The 22,806-nt window shown below is 42.6% G+C and overlaps 1 long non-coding RNA gene across 1 annotated transcript; it reads left to right on the forward strand.

Annotated features, from left to right (window-relative positions):
* The first annotated feature begins 1,950 nt into the window (after positions 1-1,950).
* On the forward strand, positions 1,951-16,490 carry LOC119127602. Its single transcript, XR_005098886.1, has 3 exons — positions 1,951-2,035; positions 8,271-8,272; positions 16,479-16,490. It is a non-coding gene; the product is annotated as an uncharacterized LOC119127602 (long non-coding RNA).
* Positions 16,491-22,806: the final 6,316 nt, after the last annotated feature.

A 22,806-nucleotide genomic window follows, 5' to 3' on the forward strand; every position in this document is an offset into this window, starting at 1 on the left:
TGGCTTGTGAATGGCATGTTTAGGGAGGCTCCTTTGATACCCAATCATGGTAGCCACCTGTTCCCAATTAGCCTGATCACATGTGGGATGTTCCAAATAGATGTTTGAGCTTTTCTCAGCTTTCTCAGTATTTTTTGCCACCTTTCCCAACTTCTACTGGACGTGTTGCAGCCATGAAATTCGAAGTTAATTATTATTTGGCTAAAAACAATTAAGTTTATCAGTTTGAACATTAAATATGTTGTCTTTGTAGTGTATTCAATTGAATATGGGTTGAGAAGGATTTTCAAATCGTTGTATTTTGTTTTTAATTACATTTTACACAATTTCCCAACTTCAACCGAATCTGGTTTGTATATTTTAAAATGTGTTTAAAATTATGTAATAGCATAAAGGTGAATGTAAATGAGGTAAACGTTCTCTTCAATACATTTAACCTGTGATCTTTACCTTTGTGATATGCCAGGGTGTGAAAATTTACATTGTTTTTTTTATATAAATAGGTTTTATTAACAGTCATACATACAAACAGTGTTTGCAGATATAAATACACCTTTTGATGTTAAAATTAACCAAAACGATAATTGAACCTAAATAAAAATATTTATACATTATCCAACCATCACAAATGGTGCAATGTTTTTAATCATATGTTTAAAAAATGTAAAAATATACATACAATATTAAAAAATGGGAGCTATTTTAATAGAACAAAACTACTAAGTTACAATATAAATATATACATATATACATATACAACCAGCTCGGCAAAACACAAGGGGAAACAATATAAACATCACTCTCTTGTGGGGTTTTGATAGCCCCCTTTACTACTCAGCGCTGGAGCCTGTTTTAATTTTAAAGCCATTGCGGTCCTTGTTTCATCATCCGTGGCCTCTGTGCGTGTCGCCAACAGCTTCTACAAAGATGAACTCGATGGATACCAGGCACCACCCATTGTAGACCTTTGGATTACTCTGTAAAAGAAAAATGAATATGGAAAAAAAAACTACCTTTAAAATAGTTTTTCCTTGATGTATGTCATGTCAGTCGCACATTTCGAACATAAAGCAATCGCACAGAAACGAGCAGACAAGTTTTTTTTATTTACCAGCGCGATCAGAGCAGTCTTCTTGTGCGCCCTCTTTGCACGAGTTTCACCACCACGCATATTGTCATTTGTGTAAAATCTACAACAGAAAAAAAATGTCAACGTTGCGAGCAGCCACCACATCGTAAGCCTTCACTGTTGGCTTTTCTAATTTACAATACAGATGTCAAACTAATCATACCTGTCCATGGTCTTTCTGGAAAAAAAAGACCATGGACAGGTATGATTAGTCGGTCTTCAAATCAGCCCCTCCCAACACAAGACTGCTTTGCAATCAGTATACAAGGAATTATGAACAGTGTCGCAGAAGAGTGGAATTAAGAGTGGACAAAATTGAATTGAGGACTTTTTTTCTTGTAAATCAAGCAAAAAATAACTGAAAAGTCAGTGACTTTGATAGTACAGCAATTAAATCAAATGGAACCCTACAGGTTCCATTTGTAAGCTATCAAGAGTGAAGCACACACGAAACAAACCGTGATCAGACAAACGGCACAACAGTAGACTGTAGTAACGATGAAATGTATACTTTGTTGCCACAGACGGTCCATTCCTGTGCAGTTTTTGTTGTTACTTTGTTGCCGCAGGCGGTCCATTCCTGTGCAGTTTTTGTTGTTACTTTGTAGCCACAGACGGTCCATTCCTGTGCAGTTTATGTTGTTACATTGTTGCAACTTGCCACAGACGAGCCATTCCTGTGCTGTTTATTTCTCAACTTTGTTCCGCTGCGCTGCAGCGAGGATTTGTGTTGTGGTATTTTTGCCAGTGATTATTAAACCTTGGTTCCAACTTTTCCAACTCCACCAAGGCTTTCAAGAGTGAAAGAAACGAATGTGGAGAGGAATTTACAAAACCAAGGATCTCAAGAGTGAAAGGAAATACAAGAAAACTTTACCAATCTAAGCAGATCATGAACCGGCGAGTGTTAGCAAACAGCATTTCCCGGACACGTCTGTGAACAGTTGCTTTTGATACCTGGACTCCAGCTTCAGTCCACTGTCTTTGAAGCTCCCCCAAATTCTGGAAGCGACTCTTCTTCACAATGCTGTTAAGGCTGCGGTCATCTCTCTTGGTTGTGCAGCGTTTCCTGCCACATTCCCCCCTTCCAACAGACTTTTTGTGGATGTGCTTTGAAACTGCACTCTGTGAACAGCTTGCTCTTTGAGAAATTTCTTTTTGTGTCTTACTCTCCTGATTTAGGGTGTCAATGATTGTCCTCTGGACAGCAGTCAGATCAGCAGTCTTCCCCATACTTGTGATTTAGTTTACTGAACCAAGCTGTTTTTCAAGGCTCAGGAAACCCTTGCAGGTGTTTCGAGTTAATTAGACCATTCAAGTGATTAGTTGAATACCCTACTAGTATACTTTTTCATGATATTCTAATATTTTGAGATAGGATATTTGAATTTTCTTAAGCTGTATGCCATAATCAGCAATATTAAAATAATAAAAGGCTTGCAATATTTCAGTTGATTTGTAATGAATCCAGAATGTATGACATTTTTGGTTTTATAATTGCATTACAGAAAATAAAGAACTTTATCACAATATTCTAATTTTCTGAGACAGTCCTGTACAAGAATAAATGAAATTGTCATCACTGGAATAGCGATTAAACCTATACCTTATGCAAGGGCAGTGACGGCAGGCAGCAATGGCTGTGAGCAAGATGCAAGCTCAGCCGAGCAACAGGTAGCTGCATTTCTGCAAACAAAAGGAATAACTACGGACACCAACCAGGTTGAAGCCCGCCATCCGCTGCCCAGACGAAACAGTAACGACAAGCCAGCAGTCATTCTGGAATTTGTCAACAGGAAGCACAAAATTGCACTTCTAAAACAGGAGAAGTTGCTCAAAGGCACAGACATCTACATAAATGAACATTTGACAAAGACCAACGCGGACATTGCAAAGAAAGCACGTCACCTGAGAAGAATGAAAAAAATACAGTACATGGACCAGAAATTGCAAGATATACATTAAGCTTAATGGATCACCAGAAGAGGCCAAGATACTGATGGTGAGGAATATTGAGGAACTGGAAAAGCTTGAATAAGTATCATCAATAGAAAATCAACTGGATTGGACTTGGACTGAATGGAGGTAACAACACAAAACGCAAACATAATGCTCAGGGACACTACTCAACCTACATCAAGCAACAATGGACAAGTAATACAGTGTATACAGGAACATGAACAACTCCAACTAACGTTTGATTACAGTGAAAGCAGCACTCTGGACATAGATCAGGGCATCGACCCAGACAATAACTTCTCCTCCACCATAAACAACACATGCTATTACTACAGCAATGATCAGTATAATAGGGACATCTTAACAAAGGATAAGATATCTCTTATCCATTTCAATAGCAGAAGTCTGTATAAAAAATTTAGTAGCATTGGGGATTATTTAAACACATTCAAAAAACCATTTAATATATTACTATTTCTGAGACCTGGATTACGACTGAGAAGGGAATGCATTTCGAGATGGAAGGCTTTGAATTCATACATAACAGACAGAGTAAAGGTGGGGGTGGTGTTGCAATCTATGTTGATTTGAATATGAAATTCAAGATTGTAGAGGCTGACACAGGTGGTGAACAACCTTCTTGAATGTCTCACAATACAGATTTGTGTTGAAAAGAAAAAATATATTATTATGAGCTGTGTCTATAGAGCTCTTTCCCCTTGGGTTGGCGTCAGGAAGGGCATCCGGCTGTAAAAGGTTTTGCTCCAAAAATGTTCTCAGTATAGGACTCTCAACCACGAGATGGCCATGGACCGTCCTCGGTGGAAGAAAGCCATATTGAGAATCCAGTCCAACCCAGCGGCGCCTGGAAAACGGACTTTAAACCGATGATGATGATGATGATGGTCTATAGAGCTCCTGGTTCTAGCATTGACACGTTCACAGAATGGATAGAAAATGTGATAATACAAAACGGCAACAAAAATATCTTTATTTGCAGGGATTATAACATTGATATATTAAATCCAAATAAGCAACGAAATATTGATGATTTTTTTTAAATTTAATGCATAGCCTGAGTCTCTTTCCTACAATCACTAGACCCACTAGAGCAGTGGTGTCCAAACTACGGCCCGCGGGCCAACTGCGAAATGATCTGAAAACATAATTGAATATGGCCCGCACAAGAAGCTTGAGCTCAACTCTGTTGCACCTCTCAGTTTCAACACTAGATGGAGCCCGCCACACAAATGAAATCAAGCGAAGAAAAACTTTTACCGCGAGTCCCCAGAAATGGCTGCACCGAAGAAACGCAAAATAGCAAGTGAGTGTAGAATATTTCAAACACGTTGGGAAAATGAGTATTTCTTCAAAGAAATCAACAGAAAGTGTGTCTGTTTGATTTGTAATGAAGACGTTGCTATGATGAAAGAGTATAATGTCCGCGCATTTACTCCCGGGAGCCGTGTCAGAAAGCTCGGTGCACACTCACAAGTGCGTGTGCGTACTCAGTAGTACGTAGTAATTTCATCTATCAGTGCCGAATTTCGAGTGTCAGCTGTGACGTCAATATTCTCGTAATTCGCGCGCCGAGTTTTCAGATACAGTTTGACGCTAATGCCACCCACAAACCTTCCCCTGGAATCCTTCCATTAAAATGAGTGGCCCGAAGAAAAGAAAGGTGGACACTGAGTGGCGAATGTTAAAAAAGAGTTGACAATTTGGCTCGACCTACGTGTGTGAGAAGACGTTCAGCCACATGAACGTCAACAAAGCCCGTCACAGATCTAGGTTAACGGACCGACACCTCGGCTCTATCCTAAGAATTACCACAACAAATTTTACTCCAGACTATGATGCACTAGCAAAAAAGGGAAACCAACAATACTATTGATTTCTTTATTACTTTATTTAGATGTATTCTTTCACTGATTCTTCAAGATGATGTATTTGGTCAGAATGTTTGCCGTTGGATGTGATTTCGCCTCATTGGATAAACATATTTCATAAATCTGACCTGCAGGCGCTGAAGTGATGGAAAATGTTATTCATCATAACAGTGTCGTATTTAATAAGAATCACTGATAGTAGTTTTTGGGTGAAATATTTTTTTAATGCTGTTAATAAATGCATTTGTTTTCAAAAAGCTTTTTTTAATATCCATGCTTTAGTATCTACTAAAAGTAAAAACCTTTTATGCAATGACCTTTACATGTCATTTATATTACTTCACACAAACACTACATCCATCTGCTCCTGGTTCGGCCCCCGGTCAAAATTTAGAACCCAATTCGGCCCGCAAGTCAAAACGTTTGCCCACCCCTGCACTAGAGTAACATCACAGAGTGCTACTCTGATAGATAACATATTCACCAATGTAATAGAAAACAGAACAACAAGCGGGTTATTAATTACTGATATTACTGACCGCCTTCCAGTATTCACAGTATATGACAATAATTTTAAAATTGAAATAGGGGAGTATAAACAACAAAGAATTAGGACAGATGAGACAATTGCTACTCTAAAACATGAATTAATGGAGCAGAACTGGGATACAATATATAAAGAAAAAGATGTAAACAATGCATACAATAAATTAATGACTATATTCACTTCATTATATAATAAGCATTGTCCGATCAAGCAATATAATTAAAAAAAAAGCTAAATATAAGAACAGTTTGAATCAGTTCTTTGTAAATGTTGGGCCTGAAATAGCAAAAATCATAACAAATCCAGCACCGAATGTAGAAAACAGAGATAAATGAATAGAAAGGAATCCCCACTCAATGTTTTTGAAGGCAGTTGAAGAAAATGAAATTATTAACATTGTAAAACAATGCAAAAACAAAACATCTACCGACTGCAATGGGATTGCTATAATGTTAGTTAAGCAAATCATTAAGGGGATTTCAAAGCCACTTGTGTACATCTGTAATTTGTCATTTCTAAGTGGTACATTCCCAAAGGAGATGAAAATTGCTAAGGTAGTTCCGCTTCATAAAACTGGGAACAAACACAACTTTACAAACTACAGACCTATCTCAATATTGCCACAACTCTCAAAAATATTGGAAAAGCTTTTTAACAGTAGAATGGATGGATTTTTGGAAAAACAAATTATTTGCAGAGAACCAATATGGCTTTAGGGTTAACAGCACAGGCATTAATGGAATCAATCGAGGAAATCACAGATGCAATAAACAACAAAAGACATGCAATAGGAGTATACATTGACCTCAAAAAAGCTTTTGACCCAATTAATCATAACATACTATTCAATAAACTAGAAAAATGTGGGATAAGGGGATTAGTATTAGACTGGATAAAGGATTATCTGAGAGAACGGCAACAGTTTGTAAAGTTGGGTAATCAGTGCTCTGCATATTTGGACATACCTTGTGGTGTCCCACAAGGGTCAGTATTAGGCCCTAAATTGTTTATTTTGTATAGAAATGATATGTGCAAAGTCTCTAAAGAACTAAAACTCGTCAATTTTGCAGATGACACCAATATCTTTTGTTCAGGTAATAAGATCCAACAAGTCGAATCAGTGTTAAATGAGGAAATGAAAGAAAAAAAAAAATGGTTTGACTGGAGCAAATTATCATTAAATGTATGTAAGACCACGTTTATGTTATTTGGCAAAGGCACAGCGAACATAAAGGTACGAATAGAAATAGATGGGACTGAAATTGAAAGGGTGCAGGAAAACAAATTTCTCGGGGTTATAATAGATGACAGGCTGAGTTGGAAGCCACATATCAAACATGTACAGTCCAAAATTTCCAGAAGCATTGCAATCATATACAAAGCAAAAGAATTACTGGATTATCATTCACTTCGGACACTTTATTGTTCACTTGTCTTGCCCTATTTGCATTATTGTGCTGAGGTTTGGGGGAATACTTACAAAACTTCACTACAGCCACTTATCATCATGCAGAAAAGAGCGATAAGGACTATTCATAAAGTCAACTACTTGGAACACACCAATCCACTTTTCATACAATCCAAACTATTGAAATTTACTGACATAGTATCTTATCAAACAGCAATCATCATGTATAGGGCAAAAGCAAAACAACTACCAGAAAATATCCAGAACTTATTCAGGAATCGGGAGGGAGGTTATAAGTTAAGGGGGAATCACAACTTCAAAATCTTAAACATAAGAACAACCTTTAAAGGTTTCTGTATAACTATAACCGGGGTCAAACTATGGAACAGTCTAAGTGAGGAACTCAAGCAAAGACTAAAAATGCCAAATGGCTACACAAAAGCAAAAATGAAACAGAAAAATAAGTTGAAAGTGTGTCTATTTGTGTTCTGTGTATGTTGAATCATTAGTTAATGGATAAAGTGAGAAAGGGGTAGGAATCTAAAAAGCTATGCTTCTTCCTACTCCTTTTCGAGCCTTCTTTGTTTTGTTTTTTTCAGTTTGTTGGTTTATTGATTGTTTGTTTGTTGTACGGACTTACATATGACACTTTGGAGTGTTATTTGTTTTATTTTTTATCTTTTTATGTTTTAAATATGTTCAAAATAAAGATATCAATCAATCAATCAATCAATCAACCAACCAATCAATCAATCAATCAATCAATCAATCAATCAATCGGGCACTACAACATCCAAATTTTTGACTAGCCAATTCCAAGCTTAATCATTATGTCATTCAGTATTGCATCCTGTTTGTCTTTTATTTCCTTAGACATCATGTCAAAGGTCTCCAGATCAGTCATGCGCAACCGTCCACTCTCCCCGTCACATTATGAACGAGAGTTGAGGCTCCTCAGCCCAGGGATTGCCAGATGGGGCTCCACGATGATCTTCAGAAACTCTGAGAATAAAGAGAAATAGAAATAAAATACTCACTTAAATTACTGCAGCTATGACCTCTTTTTAGATGATTAATGCCTACAAGAAAAAACTTTCTTACTTTTCCCTGTCATGGCCATTTCACACTCAATTCCTAGCTGTTGAAGAATGAAGCAAATGTTAGCTGCAAGATTCAAATGAACCGTTTTTCAATTATTAACTTTGCCCTGTTTGAAAAAAATGATGGCATTCTGTCTGTGCCTTCGAATGTGCTGCAATTTAATTTGGCTGTTGTACATATCCAATAACGTTATTTTAAAATAGTACTGTGTAGAAATAAAATTGCTTGTTCTACAAGTTGTTATCCGAATGATGAAAATGTACAGGGTAAACCTGGGTTTTATTTCGCACCTTGACATCCGCCCCGGTTTCTGGAGTGTGAAAGTCAAGGCAATGACATGTCATAAATGCAAGTTCGATATTGGCGATTGCAATCACAACATACGCTTTTTGCATATGCTCGACAGTAGCTAAGCATACACCAGTATATTCAAACCATCAATGACATATCAATTTCCAAAGATAACGCAAGGCTGTTGTGATTACTTCTACAATCAAGAATAAGTCAAAAATCAATCTGTACCTTGTGGAGTCCGGTCAGTTTTTTTTACAAATGCTCCTCCTTTCTCCAGGCTTGGAGTCTGGGTTGTTAAAGGGGGAAAAAACATGTCTGATTTGACAATTTACCTAATAACCGCTGTCAAGTGGCATGGTGGTACAAGATGGTGTATAATTGGGTCTCGAATTTGGCCCAGGCACATTGGCTATCCTAAAACATGTAGTAGTTCCAAAATTTCACCAGGAGATGGTGTCAAAGCTTGACATAGGGGTGACCTGATGGAAACCAGGGCTGTGGACTCGGTCGGATTTTTGCACCGAGTCCGAGTCCGGCCTCTTGACCACGAGTCCGAGTCCGGCTGTCCATTTTTTCTGTTAACTCATGTGACTGCTTAGTCTTTATTCAAGGCTAATTTAGATCAAAATCTAAATAATTACAACAGTTTTGTGATGGCTTTGTCTTTATTAAACATATAAACTAGGGGTGTAACGATTCATCGATACACATCGATTAATCGATATAATGCTCTACGATTTATTGGCATCGATGCTAAACGTAAACATCGATTTATATCGCCGTGTTTGACCTCGGACATTAGACGCGACTTTATTTTGAAATCCAGTTCATTGTTGCTTGCTTCCTCTTTCCGGGAGCAGTATGCGGCGTGCTGTGTTGTGAGCAGAGCAGGCACGTGAAAGGGGAGCCGAAAACTACGCGGCTCCTGGGCTGGTGCTATGGCTAGTGTCCAAGAAGACGAGAAAATTCGCTCTCCTTTGGGCTTCAAGTCATTCGTTTGGAAGCACTTTGGATTCCAAAGAAAAGATGGCTCAACGGACAATTAAAATTATTGTAAATAAATAGTTCAGTAATGCACTTTAAAGTTAATGGTATTACAAAAAAAGAAAGAATATTCATTTTTCTTTACTTATATGAGAAAAAATATAGGAATTCGATAAAGTTCAGTGTTAAAATAAGCACTTTGTATACTACAATACTCTTGTAATTTCCTAAATAAAGAGTTTGCAGTACCTTGTTGATTTTGCGTATGAATTGTTATAAATCAGGATATTGTTCTATATTTTTTATTTAAAAAAAAAATAAATAAATAAAAATATCGATCGTGGAGCACTATATCGTGATGTATCGTGAATGAATCACAGCAGGTTTTAAGATATCGGCAATAATCGTATCGTGGTCCTTTGTATCGATATGATATCGTATCGTGACAAAACCCGCGATTTACACCCCTAATATAAACGAATACAATAAACAGATACTTTCAAGTTTTAATCATTAATTACACCATTAATCTGACATTTATCTAAACACAAATAATTAGTGACGACCCCACAACTATCGAAACACATCAATGATATAAGCTGGGTGACATAATCGTCCTTGACATTGGTACATAATGTAAACATTAGCCTAAGTGCAACTCAACGTGGCCGCATTGATCGTAACTTACGGTCCGTTTCCCCCCCAAATCTAGAGGCAAAACATTGTTCTCTCGCTACTCCCGGGTTCTTCCATCTTGGCTGCGCGCGGGGCATTGTGGGTCTTGTACGTGCACGCACGCAGGCAGGCAGGCGCGGGCGCGCACGCAACAACTAAATTTGTCTTCATAACAAGCAAGCAGGGCTGTGGACAGTATTCCTACGCGCATTCTCAGCAGTATGATGAAAATAAAATTCAATAACGTCACTGAGGCATATTTTAACGAACTCCACTTCATTGTATGGCTTTTTAGCCCGCGCAATGTTCCAAGCCAGTTGAAACAATGCAAGTGTGACAGTCTCTGAGTGCTTCGTAATTTTTTTGAAAATCTGTACCGATTTTTCTGCCTGACTTTTCAAAGTCTCCAAACTTGTGCTTGCGAAATTCAGTCCCTTTTGCAAAGTCCTTATCGATATTGGCATGAAGTGAGCTGAAGTGGCGCTGACTATTTGAAGCTTTTAAATGCGCCAATGACGTCCGACATATCAGGCAGAATGGCTTGCCATAGCGTTCAACAAAAAACAACTTTAACTCTGTTAAAAACGTCCTGTGTTCATCGTCATATATTCGTTTAGCTGTGCATTTTTTCCTTGCCATTTTGGCAAGCGTCTTGTCAGCTTTTCTGGACCTAATGGGCCCCGTAGTCACAGTCGCCATTCATTAAAAAGCCAGCAAAACCAATCGCTCTGTTTGTCCCTCCTCCTTTGCGGGATTTCCCCTCATGCGCATGCGCGTTTGACCAAAACGCCGGCGGCGCTCAATGCTGTCAAGTTCTTTTTCAAACTTGATCGTGAGCAGGGCTGTGGACAGTATTCCTACGCGCATTCTCAGCAGCATGATGAAAATAAAATTGAACGTATTTTTTTTATTGTCGGACTCGGTGGACTCGGTCAAAATCAGCACCGAGGCCGAGTCCGAGTCCGGCAAAAAAGACCGAGTCCGACCGAGTCCGAGTCCCCGAGTCCGAGTCCACAGCCCTGATGGAAACTAACAAATCTAATAAATTAAATTGTTAAAAATTGGGAGGACACGACCTGTTCAAACAAGTAGCAACACACAGTTTTGGAATATGATTTTGCTATGCCATAATTTTAATCTGTAACAGCTTGAGCAATATCAATATATATGTTAACGTTAGAAGAACCCATTATTATGGCTAAGTATGATTATGTGTTAAGTTGATCATTACTAGACAAGATATGTGTTATTAATGTTGCAATGTTTTATCCAACCTGTATTTAACATCGTTGTTCCATCTATACATGAATGTATTGAGTTGAGAGGAGACATCAAGGGTTAATAGTGATATTAAGTGGTGGAAGCCTGCGATCCCATGCATGAGCCTGACCCAGAGGTCACCTCATCCGGTCGAGGATGCAGTTGCAGTCTATTTTTAGTAAAAAATATAGGTGTAGGACCTTTGGGGACCTATAGAGGCCTATAGGAAAATCCCCGTCACGTGCAGGGAGACGTATAGGGGAAGTCACGTGCAAGGGAAGCCTATAAATATGTCGTCCTGACACAGAGCGAGGCTGTTCTTCCTGGTCAGGGCGATGGCCCTGTTGCTGCCCGGAGTAAAGAACGCTGGTTAGACGAAGATGGATTTTTCGTGCTTTTTGAGATTCTACCAAAATCTACTCAGATGAATTTTCAGTCTTTGAATTGGACTTTATCAAATTTTAAGCTTCGAGGAAGGCAGAGGAAACAGCCGCTTCTGGCAGAAAGGGGAAGACGCCAATGTAACGGCGTTGGCTAATCTCCTCATTGGCAGACCTTTCCTCTTTTTAAACTGAATTTGGATTTTGGAACAAAGGAGAGCTGATCACTCGACTTGTTCAACCAAATAGCATTTTAGACCTTTTAACTCCTCTTTTGTTCTGAGATTGGTGAGTGGAATTATTGTTGTTTGTTCGACTTGTAATTCTTTTTCTTGCTTATTCATTAAATGTTTTCTTAATCCTTAGTTTGGTTATCGATTATTTCGTATTAACTATGTTGAGCATGGTTTTATATGCAGTAATTAGAACTTTGAATTTTCTTTATTTCCTGTTAGGTCTAAATACCATCAAACCACACGCTGGAAGGAAGAGGAGAAGACAACCAGAACAGGTTTACTCGCGAGGAGAACGATAGAGAGGAAACTCAGTTACAATCTCCATCAATTCTGAGTCCTTACTTCACGTGCTCCTCTTTTTAATATTTTGGTTGCCCTGGTTACAGAGGCGTTGCTACACTAAAGGGAGGGGAGATTGTGTCTGTAGCAACGCTGATTAGCTAAGGAATGTAGTGTGGTGTGAATTAGCACTTCATTGTCGGCCCGTGACCCCCGCAGAATTTGTCCTCTTTCCTCAACCAGCTGTTCTTCTCCCATGGTTGGCTGACTCGTCCTCGAGTGTGATCAGATAACTTGAATTGCCGCTTTCCTGTGGAACAATGCAACTAAACCTTTGCTAACTTTATCTACTTGGTAAATTAACACACAATAATAATAAGTAACTTGTCCTAAACACTTCAACACACATTAAGTAAATGTAAGGTAACTGGTATGCAGTTCCTTAAACAAACATTGAGTAAATATAGGATAACTTGTACGCAACTACTTCAAACTGTATATAACACTTAACAAAGAAAAACAGTTCTGATCAACAACAATCTATGAACCAAACCTACAGTTAACTAAAAGGAATGAAATTTCTTTGAACCAAATAAGAACATTTCGCCTATGCAAATAAGCTCTGCTCATTGTTAGTGAAGGCCTCTTACAGGAACAAAAACACACAGATAACATAAGGACAGGAAGGATACATATGGCTGACAGGGATCAAAAGACATCCCTGTCACTAAAGAGGAAGAACCTAGATAAAAGGAAAGTCATAAACTCGTAAAGACAAGGCCTCCAGGTCTGGCAGGCCAAGGCTTCACTTAAATTATTCCAACATTTCCCTATCATATTCTTTAAATCCGTTTAATTATTTTTAAAGTGATGACCGCTTTAATCCTTAACATCAAGTATTGTCAGATCTAGTTCGAAATAGTTATCTTAACTGCATTCAACACCATTGTACCACAGCGACTCATCTGCAAACTCGACAAGCTGGGCCTCAGTACCTACCTCTGCAACTGGCTACTGGACTTCCTCTGTCAGAGGGCTCAGGTGGTACGTGTTGGCGACAAAATCTCCGCCAGCATCACGCTGAGCACAGGGGCCCCCCAAGGCTGCGTGCTCAGTCCGCTGCTCTTCACCCTGCTGACGCATGACTGCACTGCAACTTACAGTAGCAACCGCGTGCTGAAATATGCCGACGACACGACTCTGGTGGGTCTCATCACCGGGGGCGACGAGACTCGATACAGGTCGGAGGTCGACCTTCTGGCCACGTGGTGCAGGGACAACAACCTCCTGCTGAACGTCAACAAGGCCAAGGAGATTGTTGTTGACTTCCGGAAGGGTCACACCCAACACCTGCCACTGACCATCGACGTTGCTGTGGTGGAGAGAGTGAGCAGGACCAGATTCCTGGGGGTGCACATCAGTGAGGACCTCTCCTGGTCCACCAACACCGCATCACTGGTGAAGAAAGCTCAGCGCCGCCTGTACTTCCTGCGGAACCTCAGACGAGCAAGTGCTCCTCTGGCCATCATGACTACATTCTACCGTGGCACCATTGAGAGCGTCCTCTCCAGTTGTATCGCTGTTTGGGGTGGTAGCTGCACTGAATACAACATGAAGGCCCTGCAGCGCATAGTGAACACGGCTGGTAAGATTATTGGTGCTTCACTCCCCTCCCTGAAGGACATTTACACCTCCCATCTCACCCGCAAGGCGACCACGATTGTGAGTGATGTGAGTCACCCCGCTCACTCTTTGTTTGATCTTCTGCCCTCTGGGAAGAGGTACAGGAGCCTGCGCTCCCGCACCACCAGACTCACCAACAGCTTCATACTCCAGGCTGTTAGGATCCTGAACTCTCTCCCCCCTTCTGCGTAGCGTCCTGTACTTTTGCGCTATATTCTGACTGTCTGCTGTATGCACACTTGCTCCATTTTTGCTCCTCTTATTTATTATGTTATTTGTTTATTTATTATTTATTCATCACTCTTATGTATTCATTGTTTGTGCCTTCTTGTTTTTACTTTTTGTGTTGTGTACTTGTATGTATATTGTGTACTATGTCTTGTCACCGTGGGATAGTGGGAACGTAATTTCGATCTCTTTGTGTGTCTTGACGTGAAGAAATTGACAATAAAGCAGACTTTGACTTTTTTGACTTTAAGCTCAGCTGGGGCGAATGTGCGCAAGTGTAAATAACGAATCCCTGAGGTCTTAACAAAGACATAAATATATCCGAGATTTAACAAAAGCCTCAAATCAGAAGGGAGCCACCAGTAGGGCCCGGTCATTCTGACGACGTGTCTCGACCTTAGTTACTCGGCATAAAGAGATTAGATTGATTCCTTCAGAATTAATTTAATAAAGGTGGTTAGCAACTGGGACGAGTCTCTTCACCCCCGGCTTATTTAACCCTTTAATGGAAAGCCGGTCGCTTAAATATAATAAGTGCAGATTTGACATGTGGCACCCAACGTTGTTTTGGGGAGTTGCGATTTAAGTTTGATATCAGATTTCACTCGTGACTTCAAGAGAATCTGTGTGGAGTTTTTTTTCAGGTTTTTTGTTTTTTTTACGAAAGCTGTTAGGATTCCACTCACTGATTGATATCATGTCAGATGGCCTTGAGTTGGCATGAAAACAGTATCTTTAAGGAATAGAGTTTCCTAGAAAAGAACCTTTTGTACCACGGAAGGACTAGAACTGTTTTGTGTCATCGTAACGGTGGCCTGTACCCCTTACCTCAAAGCTTTCAAGTATGGTTGATGATCAGTTTCGTGTGAACTGGTTCATTTTTGCAGAACTGAGAGTAATGTTTTTGGTTCTGTGGAAAACGCGGGTTGGTAATTGGGCACATATCTTGCGTGGCGATCTTGAAGAGAGTGCGCGGCTATTTGACGGCGAGACTATGGCAGACGTCTTGGATTTTATGCCTAAACCAGAGCCAAGGAAGAAATGACCATCTTTAAGCCCCGGACGGAGGGATTTTTTTTTTTCCGAGGACTGCAGTTGGTGAAAACTTTCACCAGTGGATTACAAATTGCTGTTTTTTTGAGGACTGCAGTTGGTGAAAACATTCACCAGTGGATTACAAATTGCTGTTTTTTGGATGGCTGCAGTTGGTGAAAACATTCACCAGTGGATTACATATGGCTGTTTTTTCTGAGGACTGCAGGTGGAAACGTTCACCAGTGGATTATAATTGCTCTCCATGAGGATGACGGTTTGTCAGAACAATTCTTCTACGGCTTTTGTGGTTCGTGGCTATTAACAGCTGGGGGCCCTCCATGAGCCGCCAGTGCCTCTTGGCCACAATAGCCTGTGGGCTGCAGTTTGCCGTGGAACACGCTCTCATCGAAGTATCCTTGCAGTGAAGACATTGCAACGCAAGAAGTGCATCCTGCCATTGAGGACATCAACTAGCGAGGCGTGGGTCCTCAAGTTGGTGTTCTTGTGTGAGTAGAGTCGACGCGAAATGCGCCGTCGAGTAACTCGGAAGCTGCCATCCCAGCCCCGAAGTACAAGGGGGGGTTTTCGAAATGAACAGCTTCGACCTACAACTAAGCGTTCTGCCATTCAGAAGACCAGTTTGTGTAATACTTTTTGGAGACGGCTTGTGAAGCTGGCCTCCAGAGTTTGCTAAATACGTCGTAGAACTAGCGTGGAAGCGGCGCCTCGCTTTTTGAGGAAGGAATAATAGAGAATGAAAAAAAAGGAAAAAGAGGTCGTTTGCCTGGTGGGGACTGAGTGTGCTCGAGGAGGATATTAAAGTGACAGTTTGTTTCCCAGGGACTGTTTGAAGCGGGGAGAGGACGACGTTTGCGCTGCGTTGCTTGTGTGTGTGTATGTTGTCTGTCGGTGTTATGTGTTGAAAGACTAAATTTACTATAATGGTGCGCTAAAGGATTTGCTAGACTGTAGTCTGGTTTGCACCGCAAAACAAAAAGAAAAAAAAAAGGGGGGGATTAGTTGTTGACAGAAACTGGTCCACACTGGTTTAGGGTCTAGCCCTAATAAAAATAAAAAAAATTACAGACAGAGAGCATTCTGTCTGACATTGGACGAAGCAAGATTATAAAATAAAGACATCTCAGTCCTAAAGTCAGGAGAACTAGTTGATTGGCTGTGTCAAGACTATACAAGTATTTGCACAGGAGAATAGGAGAGATTGAGTTATATAAAGTTAAGAGACAACAAGAATTTTGATTAATCTACTGGCAGTTATTTTGTTGATCTTTTTGGAGTAGTGAGTGGGTTATTAGAATCCTTGAGAGAGGAAAAACAGGAAGCAGCTGTCTCAAAAAAGGGAACTGTTAGCAGTCTTGAGTGAGACATCTGAGGTCAGCTGATTTTTGGAAAGTGACTGAAAAAGATTTACCAGCAAAAAAAAAAAAAAAGGTTGTGGAGGCAGTCCAATTGCCACAAAAAGAAGCTATATGCACGTGTACAGCGCGCGCACACGCAAGACTGATAAGATGTCGAAAGAAAACGAGTTGCAGACAGGCCCGCAGAACCAGACACCGCAAAAAGAGACGGATCAAGAAAGGATGGAGACCTGACAGCCCATTGGGGCTTCATCCCTAAGAGGAGTTACCGACGCCGAGGAAGAACGCCCGGCAACGCACAGGCAGGAGAAGTCGCTCCTGCAGTGCTGGAAAGACTGTTGGAGGTTGTGAACAGACACGCAGGAAGCGTGAGAGTCATAACCGACAGCCGTTATGGTGAGGAAGCCCTCAAAGACGTTCTGTCCATTTGGGAAGAACATGGCTACTGGGGTGTGAAAGGAAGACCGGATGGGCCCTAGGAGGGGGCCCGTTGGTAAAGAAACAAAGTTCATTGATATGTCAGAGAGAGAAGAATCATAGTTGTAAGAGCAGAAAACTGGAACAAGACCCCTCGCGGAAAGTGGTCCCAGAAGTGTCCGTGAAGCAAGTGGTGTCGGCCGTACAGTTAGCGCTAGGCCACAAGGGCCCCTTGCCTACATGGAAGGAGTTGGAAAAGCTGGAGCTCTGGATTTCCGAGAGTGCAATTTGTGCTGCCTTACGTGAACTGTAACAGGTACAGCACAGGTCGCAGAGGACAGCAAACAGACGGATTGACTTTCAAGCACTGTGCCATAGGGGCCAGTATGTCGCTAGACCCATGTGAGTCGATAGCGCAAGAGGTGAGTAGTACCTTGTTGTGCTTGTGGACTCTTTGTCAAGACTTGAAGGGCTGAAAGCTGTGAGAAGAGAATTACAACAGTAATCGTGAGCGTGATCAAGACGCTAGAAGAAAAGAATCCAGAGGGTGAGCAGTTGAAACCATTGCCAGCTGATCCGATTCGAGCTAAGAAGTAACCAAAAGAACCAGATCGCAGCTGATAACTTAGCTGTCCCCGCCTTGGTGTGTTTTGCCGTATGCAAAGGTGCGGTTATCATACGAAGAACACAGAATGGAAAAATGGCCGGTCGGGCCCTGGACCTGCTGAGAAGAGCCACACGGGCTGTCCCCCTAGGCAACGTGACTCTTTTTATTGGAACAGGGACGACGAAACACCGTGTGAGCATCTGGGAGCATCGTCGTCAAGTAGAAAGAGTCTAAAGTGAAGACCCAGGCCACCAGGAGGAAGACGACGTCGGTGCGACGGAGACACGACACGTGGACTGACTTTTTGACGACTCCCGGAGCCTTTTCGGCCCCGGGTCTCCAGATATTATACAAGACAAATAGGGAACTAGTGAGTGAGTATGCTCACTGTCCCAGCTATGTTGAGATGACGGGGTAACTCCCCAGTAATTTTAACGCACAGGCCACTTTGCTAATCTAACATTATAATTGATTTGCAAGTGTGAGTTTGAGGATAAATTTGTTAGAAGAAATTTGATACTCTAGGAGGGGGAGGGTCAAGCACAATGGTACAGCAATGCCTAGTGTGTCCCGTTACCCAAGACCAAAAGCAGCGGTTACTGAGAAGAGAAAGCAAAAACCAGAAAGGGAAGTACCGGAGGAATTTGCATCCCAACTTCCTCCTTTTTAAATTGTAAACGTCTCCTTAACAGGGCTCCAAAAAGCCTGTCTAGGAGGGCGTTAGTCAGAGAGTGTCAAAGTGCATTTGATAGAATAAGTCCTGATTCTATAATGTTGAGTTTGTAATGCCAACTTCCTCCTTTTTGAATTGTAAACGTCTCCTTAACAGGGCTCCGAAAAGCCTGTCTAGGAGGGCGTTAGTCAGAGAGTGTCAAAGTGCATTTGATAGAATAAGTCCTGATTCTATAATGTTGAGTTTGTAATGCCAACTTCCTCCTTTTTGAATTGTAAACGTCTCCTTAACAGGGCTCCGAAAAGCCTGTCTAGGAGGACGTTATTCAGAGAGTGTCAACGTGTATGTAATGTTGAAATGTTTTGTAATAGCAACTTCGATTTTATTTTTGTGTTATTACTTTGGAAGCGAATGTGAGCGATAAACACCTGCTGGCCAGTCCCTCTGCTCTGTGGAGGGATTGACCGTTCTATGTTCTAAACTTGTGTGTCTATGTGTTTCCGACAAGTACGTGTTTTGAATGCACCCAGGTGCGTTCTTAGTAGATTGAATCTGTCAAAATTCGCCTGGACGGTCGGAATGGCGGTTGTGGGGAGCTGTGACTTTCCCACATCCCCGCCGGCCTTACATGGCTTGCCCCTGATGTCAAGCGAGGAGAGCAGGCTCAGTTGGAGCGCCTTAGATGGGGTGGCTACTCTGACCTGATGACTTCAGATACGCAACTCGAGACGTCCCATGCCCCACCAAAACCATGGAATGTCCTCGTTTTGAGACAGGCTGATACCCTGTCGCACCATCTGGCCTCTGGTTCACATGGCTTGGCGCCACCTGGACGGATCACGATGCTTCACGTCCCACTGGCGGTGTGGCCGGTGTGTGGCTGTTGGCCTGCCTCGTCATCCTGAGTCTGAAGACTTCTATACCCGAGTAGAGGGACCCGATGCTGCTCCTGTCGTGGCTGTGCGATCCTCCCCTCGGCGCGGAGGACTTTGCCTTGAACATTGGTCCGGTGACGGCTTCTTCTTCAAGCTATCGCTGAGGGGGCCGTCAACGACAACGTCAACGACAACGTCAACGACAACGTCAACGACCACGTCAACGTCAACGTCAACGACAACGTCAACGACAACGTCAACGTCAACGACAACGTCAACGACAACGTCAATGACGTCAATGACAACATCGATGACAACATCGATGACAACGTCGGCAACGACAACGTCGGCGACAACGTCGGCGGCAACGTCGATGAAAACGTCGGCAACGATGGCAACGGCAGCGACAACGACATCAGCGTCCGTCACGGCGACGTGTTCATTCAGGACCGTGTGGAGCGCTTGCTTCGGACCCTGGGGTGACTTGCGGGAAAGGGCTGTTTCAGCCCACCCGACGGACTGCTCCCAGATTCCTCTACCGGGGAAGTTGTGGACATTTTTTTGACTCTGAGGACGACATGCCGATGTGGCTCCCGACTGTGGTGGAGGCCAAGGCAGTTCTGTTGCCTGTCCGAAAATTCGAGGGGGGGGTGTCAAGTGGCATGGTGGTACAAGATGGTGTATAATTGGGTAACGAATTTGGCCCAGGCACATTGGCTATCCTAAAACATGTAGTAGTTCCAAAATTTCACCAGGAGATGGTGTTAAAGCTTGACAAAGGGGTGACCTGATGGAAACTAACAAATCTAATAAATTAAATTGTTAGCAACACGACCTGTTCAAACACGTTAGTGGTGTGCATTCCAGTTCTTTTAGGTGAACTGAATCTTTAGAATTAGTTCACTCAAAAGATTCGTTCAAACGAATCGTTCAACGAATCGTCCCCCCCACCCTCACACACACACACAGATCCTTTTTTCTTTTTCCCGTGGAAACAACCCATACACATCAAACAAAACACAACCCCCCCAAATTATAACATAATAATAATTGGCTCGGGTAATTAACACATTTCTTTCTATAATACAACACCTACCCACTGATCCGTTGGCAACAGTCGCTCACCCGGTCGTGAACGGGAAATTGCGTCACTGACTCGTTCGTGAACGGGAAATTACGTCACTGACTCGTAAAGTCCCTCCTCCAGCTATCACTCGCTGCTGATTGGTCGTTCGCGAAGATTCACGAATGAGTGACAGACAGCATTGCCGCTACCCCATTGCCAGCCGAAACAAGTTACGCCGACATTGATGTTTTAATTTTGTATTTGTTGGCTTGTAGTTGATGGTGTTATTGTATTGAATGTGTTTGTGTTTGAATAAAAGGTTGAAAAAAAAACGTTATGCCGACATTTGTTATTTTGGGGGACACCAAATCATATAACTGTCACGCCCGTGCCAGAGCACGCTCGGCCTGCACTTCCCTCGGCCACACTCCTTCGTTACCGTAATGTCTGTCACCTGCTTCCTCTTGTTACCCTGTGTATTTAAGCCCTGCCCGTGTGTTTCTCCCTGTCGGTGTCTACTGTTATGTCCATTCCTGTTTGTGCCCAGTGTTCCTGTTCTTGTCGTCTGGTTTTCCCTCGGTCTGTCTGGAGGCTCACGGTCAGAATTTTAACCTTGTCCAAGGGGTCTTCATGTCAGTCGGTCTGTCTGTTTGCTGGCCGAGAGTCTGTCTCCCGTCTGTGCCGTCGGTTCCCCACCCGCCTCCCTTCCCCTTCAATAAATCCTGGTTCAAGCTGCATTTGGTCGCCCTGGCTCAACTCACTCCCAACAATAACAACGTAAAACACATACATATTGTCATATAATGCAGTTAACCAAATGTCTGATTTTTATGTTTTGATTGGCGAATATAAAAACAAGGAATAAAACACCAGACAAGTTATAAATGTTTATTAAATAATAATAATAATAATGATAATAATAAAAGTACATCTCAAACCAGCAATCTAATGTGAAACTGCAGTCAATATATTGGATAACAATATTTAGGCATATTATTGGCCTAAAGTCTGCCTTCCTGGCCCAGGCCCCATTAAATCCCATGTGTGCGTGACCTAGTCACCTCTAAGCTTAGAAATGAAATATAGATTGCTCAGAGAGTTGATTTGGAAGTACTGTATTTATTCTACACTACATAGATTGCATGAGACCTAAATAAAAATACACTACAAATTACCCCCTACGTGACGCTAAGTGTCTCGACAATGGCTCGAACAAGACGATCGCGATAACATGACGTGCGCAACATGTGATGTGCGACGGTAATGTGTCGCATCGATGGAGCGTCAATTGACGCACCCCGCTGTTGGAGGTAAATCAAAACAGCCGCTGTTCTAGTGTTAAGAACACCAGTGAGATGCAGGTATTGCATACTACATAAGGAAAATATACATATCGCCCATTTCAGTGCCCCTTGACGATCGGACAAAAAGTCTTCTCTATTAATCGCCCTGGGCAATAATTAGAATAAATATGGTACCATCAGTGAGGGTTTTTTCTTTTGGGGGTCACCTGGTTCTGACCTCCCACTTTGGCCTGAGTAGACCCATGGCTTCATGTAAAATCCTCCAGCTTCCAGGATGTGTTCAACATTGGCCGTTATTTGCTTCAGGTTTATTTGCTTATGGGGGCACACGTCGCGGTGACGCTTCGCTGCGCTCACCTCCTTGCTCCACTCCATCGGCGCCCGCCCGGTCCGACACCCCCACAATCTCAAGATGCTTCCCGAGCTGCTCCAACCACCGCGCACGCGGTCACCCCACTGGGCGCTTCCACCCCCTCGGGTCCGGAGCGGACAGAATCCTGTTCGCTGGATCCGAGGGCGGGTAGCGTACCACGTGGCCGTAGAAGCGCAGCTGTCGCTCCCATATCTGGCAGTTGACGCACTCCATCCCCGCTCGCTCGAGAACCATCTGGTTTGACACACGGTCTCGCCAGCAGATCCCGAGGATGCGACGGAGGGAAGTGCACACAAAGGTGTTCAGTTTTCGCCTTAGCCCGCCAGTCAGTGTCCACAAGAGTAAAGCAGGACGGGCATGACCAGCGAGCGAAAGACCTTTGTCAACGTGCTCAGATATGGGGAGCGCCAAACAGTCCCATTCAGTGAGCCCATCGCTCCATGCGCAAGACCAAGCCGACAAGCGACCTCAGCCTCACATGAAGTGGAGCGGTGCACCACGCTGCCGAGATAAGTGAACTTGTCTACGATCTCCACCTTCTCGCCCGCCACATCGGCTGACTCGATAGCAGCGTCCAGAAAGTCACCGAAGACCTGGATCCAGGAGACGTGCAGTCCCAGCGGCTCCGCCTCCTCGCTCAGCGCTTCAAGTGCTTCGGTAAAGACGTCTAGGGTCTCCGCAAAGATCACAGCGTCGTCACCAAAGTCCAGATCAGTGATCCGAACATTGCCGAACAACGCCCCGCAGCCCGTCCTGTCTACAACACGGCCCACAATCCAATCCATACAAGTGCTGAAAAGTGATGGGGTTAATACGCACCCCTGCCTCACCCCAGTATTAACTGGAAAGAAGTCAGAGGTGGTGCCTCCATACTTAACAGCACTTTCTGTGTCGGAATATAGAGCCGAGATGAGATGGACAAGCTGCGGGGGGATCCTGCGTAGCCCCAGAAGTCTCCACAGCATCTCTACTGACTGAGTCGAACGCTTTCTTGAAATCAATATAGGCTGCAAGCAGCTTTCTATTGA

Source organism: Syngnathus acus, chromosome 9 (assembly GCF_901709675.1).
Source record: "Syngnathus acus chromosome 9, fSynAcu1.2, whole genome shotgun sequence".
Taxonomy (NCBI): Eukaryota; Metazoa; Chordata; class Actinopteri; order Syngnathiformes; family Syngnathidae; genus Syngnathus; species Syngnathus acus.